A 7,552-nucleotide genomic window follows, 5' to 3' on the forward strand; every position below is an offset into this window, starting at 1 on the left:
TGTGTGTGTGTGTGTGTGCATGTGTGTGTGTGTGTGTGTTTGTGTGCCTTACAAATGACACCTGCACTGCAGAAGAAGAGTTTTCCAAGGTCAGGGTTAAATCAACAGAAATTACACAGCTGCCAAAACCTATTACTGCAGAACCGTGCAACACAGGGCCTACCCAATGGGAATGGACCACTCATTGAGTGTACTAAGCAAACACACATGCATCTGTGCACATTAACACACTGTAGTTTGTTTGTTTGTGTGTGTGCATGTAAGTGTGTACAATCACCCTGCAATACAAAAACAAATCATAACTGCAACACACAGGTAGGTCACACACGTGTCATGCCTGTGCTCATCATTTGTAATCTATTTTCTTCATGACACACATTATTTATTGTTTATACATTTTCTTTTTAACCCAGTCAGATTTGAATGAAGTTTTCTCTTCACTTGTCTGCCTGATTCAAACAGAAGCATAAAATAGAAATACATGATCCTCAATTACCTATGGTACGAAAGACAAAACAAGACTAATGTGACTGTGTGTTAATGAACAATGAAAGCCTTCAGAACAAAATATATTAAGGTTAGTAGATTTCAACCAGGCATGAAAAACACATAGCTTTTTCTAAAAGATGCTCAGATCCCCAGTCACGCTTCCTCTGACCCACCTCAATTCTCTCCCTCCTACATTCACACAGATTGACCTTTCACAGCAGTCTCTCAGCCATTTCACAGTTATTAATCCATGCTAGCTGCACACAAGTAGAAAATCAAGTCCTTGCTTTTCTAACAGTAATTCGCATCAACTATGAAATTGTGAGGACGCCGACAAAGCAGCTAACACCTTGGTGAATAGATAAGGATAATGAAAACATGAGGTACCCGAGGCTTGCACAATAATTGGCCTTGCAGAACTGTATACTGATAGATGAGAAAGCGATAAGGCTTTAATGGTTCAAAACAAAAAATCGTATCCCTTTCAACGCTTATAGGGATTTATTTTCCATAGCTATCCACTCAAGGTACCTAATAATCAAATATGAAAACATTCATAACTCTGTAAAAGGAAAACATAGAAATAAAAGAAAAGCAGTTAAACAATAACTTAAATAACTAATAATTGACATGTATGTGTATATCAAAGAACATTCATTTTAAAAATGACAATAAATATGGTGCACATTTGGTACATGAGCACCAAAGCTCAAGGCTTGAATTTAAGGGAGGAAACAAAATCACAAAATGAGGTAAAGCAAAAACCCTCTCTGAACCGCTCTATTGGTTGGTTAATAATCACTTCCTGTTTTCATTACAGATGCTGGTAATGACGATGATAGATGGTGGTAACGCTGAGTTTTTCAGGCTACACTTCATTTGCTGCCCACTGAAGAGGAGAGGGAGGGCAATGGAGGAAAGAAAGATGCCTGAAGTGTCCCCAGGCGTCTTCTCTATTGACCCATGAACTGAGAACTCAAAGAAGGTGCAGAGTCGGGTCCCATTTTACATCCTTAGCCCTGCGACAGTCTCTCTCTCTTTCACTCTCTCTCTCTCTCTCTCCCACACATACACACATCATTATACAGAGAAAATGTTGATGTGTAGGTCAGGGTTCATCATGCAGTGTAATAGCTTTTCATTGACTTTGAATAATGTCAGTACAAATGAATGAATTTAGAGGACTAATACAGGCTGCACAGGACAAGTAAACAGAAAGGGCTAATTATCTGAATTCATACAGGTTATTATGCATGAGTTTTTTTAAACGGTTACCCAGCAGTTAATTTTGCAGACATTTTGTCATAAAGCAAGGAATCTCTGTCTGTCATTTCTTTTGGAAAAATGTATTTCTTTTTATGTGGCCAATAAAGCATTGTGTGTCTACACTGGACAAGAAGGACGCACTTCTTTTTATTGGATTTTTGTGCTTCCCTTGAAAAATATGAATATTTTCATTAACATTTTGCATTTCTTTTGATGAAAAGTCTCAATTATTTTCCATAGCTTCATTATTTTGTGACCCAGTGACATCAAATAAATGCAACATTGTGATACTACACTGGACAAGTAGGACTCACACATGTTTATATGATAACTAGCTTATTTGTTGAGTTTAAATGTCTCATTTCCTTTCGATATAGCTTCCTTGTCATGTGAACCATTGATTTCAAACCAAGTGTACTCATACACCGATTATGTATTACTAGCCTACTACATATTTACATTTTTTGAAAAATAGGACCAGGTAATCTCATATGTTGTTTCGAGCTGTCTCTAGCTAGTTCATGTAAAGAGATATTTCCTGACCTCCATATTTCCTGTCCAGCCTCACTGTGTCTCTTTCACCAGGTATAGAAACCATTTTCTCTGCGTTGCCTCCTTTCATTACACACCAGATTACTCTCACTCATGCCCCTTCCCTATCCATTTTCTTTTCCCCATCCTTTTCTTTCCTTTCATTTTTGTTCAACCATATATTCCCCACTATTCATCATTCACTTTTCTATATCTCTTTATCTTTTTGACAAGGTTGTGTGCCTGTGAAATTCTAGGAGGTCATGATAAACATGATTCAAGCTCTCAATAAAGGCGTTACATGCACAAAACGCCTCATGTCAAGAAATGCATGTGAAAAGACATGCCAACAATGACATTGAGCTCTGTGTATTTCATTTCCTTCTGAGGGGGGAGTAAGCTGTCTGTATCGAGCGTGCATGAATGATGACATTTACCTGATATTACATGATGCCATGTCAGGCACTGTGAGCGTGCAAACCATTCATTTAGCGATAATGACGCAGAGATACACACATTATGCTCAAGGACACAAATTGTCTTGATACACACACACACACACACACACACACACACACACACACACACACACACACACACACACACACACACACACACACACACACACACACACACACACACACACACACACACACACACACACACACACACACACACACACACACACACACACATGATTGTTCACACACATCCACACACCTTACCTCCTGTGTGCTAGTTGTTAGCTGTCCCTCCAGAGAGGACACCCTCTCCAGAGCCACCCGAAGCCTTTCACGTACCTGCAAACACACCAGTAACACACACACACTTTTTTAATCTTGAAAAAGAGTGTTGTACAATTAATGTCATTATTGAATTGGCTAGTATACCATGAGGGCTGTACAATAACAATGTTTTGACAATGTCACTAGAACATTTGAAAAACATGAATTCATTATAATATTGCTCTTTTCCAAATCATCTTTGTTCATGTTATGGACCCTACTATCCACACTCAAAATACAAATGTAGGGAGGTGAAAAGAGTCTGTAACCAGACCTGTATGTAAGAGTACAAAAATAATGCAAACATTATTCACATGACATTTACCTGATATTACATGATGCCATGTCAGGCACTGTGAGCATGCAAACCATTCATTTAGCGATAATGACGCAGAGATACACACATTATGCTCAAGGACACAAATTGTCTTGACACACACACACACACACACACACACACACACACACACACACACACACACACACACACACACACACACACACACACACACACACACACACACACACAAACCTATGCAGCCACAATGCAGAGGCATTAGCACACACAGATGCACAAGAGATGCACTTTTAATTTCCACCTGATGTTAAAGCTTGTTCCGTCATGGTAGTTTTGAATTTGCTGCCCCCTGCTGAAATTAAAAGAATAACTCCAGCCTCATGTCACACCAGCAGGGGATCAAAAGGGAAGAAAACCTGTTTATATTTAGCGTGGACGTAGACTTTTTAAAGCACAGAACCATAACACGACTTCTGGCTGATATTAGGCTCTGAGCCAACGTTTAGTAAAAGTCCTATGCAGTGTATTTGATTTTGTACCTACTCCTACTTTATAGTGCACAAGGTTAGTCTTAATCACATTGATGTACTGTTTTTGATTGAGCTTTTACACAAAGAGATGGCTCACAATAGAGTTGTAGTGGTCTCATTCATTCATTGACCCCTTATTAGAATTTGTCTCTGTATTAGCAGCACGCCTTGAACTATTTAATCACAGTTACCTTTTGGATGGGATATTGCAAAGGCGATATAGACAGTTGATATCATTTAAAATGTTGCTTCCTCATGTTATATAATATATTGTCACAACAGTGTATGCACAAGAGAATGCAGACTTACAAAGGGTCAAACAAACTGTATAAATATGACTGACAATTCCTGAGTGGTTATTTTTTCTTTTAAAATAAACACCCATTCGAACAGTGACTGTAAGAAATCTACTCAAAATAAATGAACAGATAACAGGGTATGGCGTAGTACTAACTGTGTCATATTTTTTCGCATGTATTTTCCTTTCTCGCATCCTATCTAAAGATCAGCATAGAAATCTAGGTTGCTTTAATCTTTAGGCAGGCTGACTTTATGCCATGGTGCGTAGTGTTTCTATCTTGGCTTTGTCCTGAAGCACTGCCCCAGAACTCTGAGTGTGAGTCAACTAATCTGCTCATAATCGCAGAGAAGAAGGCTGCTTCCCTCGTTTCTCTCTTATTGACTGCTCTTTTAGCTACTGTCTCATATTTCCTCATCTGTCTTATGGCATCTGCATCAGTCTATCCCTCCATCGCTTCTGTAAATGTCTGTCAATGTGAGTCTTCTTTGTCTGTACAGTGTGTACCTCATACAGTAAGTGTTACTGTTTTGACACCATGGCATGTGTTAGTTTGCTCGTCTCACATCCTGATTGCCTCCCTGATATCTGTCTTGCTCTCTGTCTTGCTCTCAGTGCACCTGATTCCTTTCCTTTTGTCATTGGCTGAATGGCTTTGGTCTCTACTGTTTTTGTATGTTGTGTTTATAGATATAGGCATTTGTGTGCTACAGAATGTGCTCTTTGTTTGTTTATCGTCATTGAGGGATAGGGCTGCACGATATTGGAAAAAACTGACATTGCGATTTTTTCCCGCCCTGTGATATATATTGCGATATGAAAACATACAGGAATTGAAGAAAAGACTGTTTTTTTTTTCTTCCGCAAACCATCCTTTCTTGAACTTTAATTCAATTGGTATTTTTTCAACTATATTTAACCGGATGAAGGATTTTAGTCACGGACGTCTGGATCTTAAGTTATCAGAGCAACAAGCTGAGCTAGCTCGGTTAGCAGCGCCGAACTGCCCTGGAGAAACACATGAAACTACTTTATTCAGTGTTTTTACATTTAATCACCGGGTCCGTTTGCTTTGAGATTTGATTGGTGGTTTGCTGTGCATGCAGAGCCTGCATGCCACTCACTCAAGTACCCCTGACATGAGAGCCGCGCAAGTTTTCCTTTTGTAGCAAGCAGCAAAATAATTGTAACATGACGTGTTTGAGTTCATTTGCTTACTTAATATCGCAAGTCCTAACATTTAAAAAATTTAAATTAAAATTAAAAATCGCACGTCCACGCGATGTGAATATCGCGCATGCGCATATCGCGATTTTCGTCACGACACGATATATCGTGCAGCCCTATTGAGGGATAAAATAAATAAATGTATTTGTAAAAATATGGGAGGACTCTGATTACTGTAAGTCCTTGAGGCATCCTTCCTCTCCTGCACTGTAATAACAGTTGTTTCCCCCCCTTTGTATTCATTTTCTATTTTATCATCATAATTGTGCAGACAAACTAAAAGCCTCACATGACCATACCCTCCAAATGAAGACGAATGTTGCTCTATCTACAGTATGTCTGCTGTTTGTGTTGGTAGCCTTTACTGTAAACACATTATCCACAACTTCAACAGCTTTAACCATTGATTTACTGTATGCCATTTAACATAAAAGTAAATGGAGTCCATAATGTGCTTATCTTTCTGCCGTACTGCTGTACTGGTTTATCTGTAGCTTTCAAAAATGTCCATTTAACATTGACTATGGATCCGTCACCTGTCTTATTTCCTAACAATCATCAGATAAAGTGGAATAAAACAACCCTGCCAGAAGGGAAATTGTATTCATAATGTATACAGCCTGTCAGCCAACAGCACTGTTTAAGATAAAGGTTTCAGATAAAAGCTTATCTCCAAAAGAAAAAAGGGGGAAATGCAAAAAGACATTTTACAGCATTTGAGAAATACCAGTTTTCCCCGCTGTCAACCATTTAACCTCCACATTACTCTTTGAATGGATTTTGCTTGGCAGAAGAGTCCAGAAACTTTTGTCAGCTCAGAAAGAGTTCTCAGAAGTTTTTCGTACAGCGCCGAAGTGACACAATGACACATCATCTACCGGATCAAATCCAAAAGTCACCTCCAAGTCAACGAAAGTAAAGCTTATTTCTGAAGTGTGACAGTTGGATACATGCACAATACTGCACACAGACACACACGCACACATCTCACACACACATACATACAAAGCATGCTCAACACACACACTGAAACTCACCCAGAGGCCAAGGGACCCTCAAAGACATCCAAAAGGATCGAACAAGAAGTTTCCTTATTTGTTTTTATTTGATTATAGAGTATGCCTTATACTCCTGTAGGCTGTAGTTCAAACAGTAATCCTGATAGAGGACAAACATAGTGGTGACAATTGAGATGCTGAAATACAGGAGTAAGAAAGAAAGAGAAAGGAGGGTAAGACATGCAACAAGGTAGAAATCTGAGACACCAGAATCCATATGGATCATTTTTAAGGAAGCAGACATATTCCTAACAAAAAATTCTCACCATGTCTGTGCGTTTTGGACCACTCTTTACACAACATTAACAGTGGCTATGGTTTTATTTACATTTCCCTGGTAAACAATGACAATGTGACAGTGTGACAGTGTGACAGTGTGACAGTGTGACAGTGAGCCAGGCAGGCAACACTAGACACAGAACTCAAAGCAGCTAAACTGAATTCAGGCTTCCTTTATTTTATTGTTCAAACCTGTGCTTTACCTTACTGTGTCTGTGGCTGATTACTGCTCCACTCAGGTGAAGTAGAGAAGTAGAGTGGAGCTATGCAGGGAATTATGTAATCTCACAAAACCCTCTGTAATAATAACAAATAAAATGCTCCTGCTTTCACAGGTGCAAAGTCAAGGTGAGAAAGATGTTGAAGCCCAGTGTTGAACACCCACACAGTCCTGAGAAGAGATCCAACCAGGCTGAGTGAAAACACCTATGTGGGCTCATTGTAGATGTGTAGGGGTTTTAATGTTTCTCATGTAGCCTTTGCAGTGATCAAATACAGTCAACCTACATTTACAACATTTACAAATAAAATGTATATAGGAAATTGACAACTCCAAGAGATTTAAATTCATTTAATGTATTCCAAATTGTATTATTTAATGTGCATACAACATTTCTTTCCCCTTATTTTCTTCCACTCCCCATCCTATTATTTAATGTTTGTGTCTGTCAATGATCTCGTTGCTGTGTTGGACTTCTGCAATCTTATCTTAAACTGTTATTTCTATAAAGTCTCATAATACGTAGGCATTGAAACTCTTTCAAAGGACTTTAAGAAAGAAATGTCAGTAT

The sequence above is a fragment of the Trematomus bernacchii genome, unplaced genomic scaffold (genome assembly GCF_902827165.1).
Source record: "Trematomus bernacchii unplaced genomic scaffold, fTreBer1.1, whole genome shotgun sequence".
Lineage (NCBI taxonomy): Eukaryota > Metazoa > Chordata > Actinopteri > Perciformes > Nototheniidae > Trematomus > Trematomus bernacchii.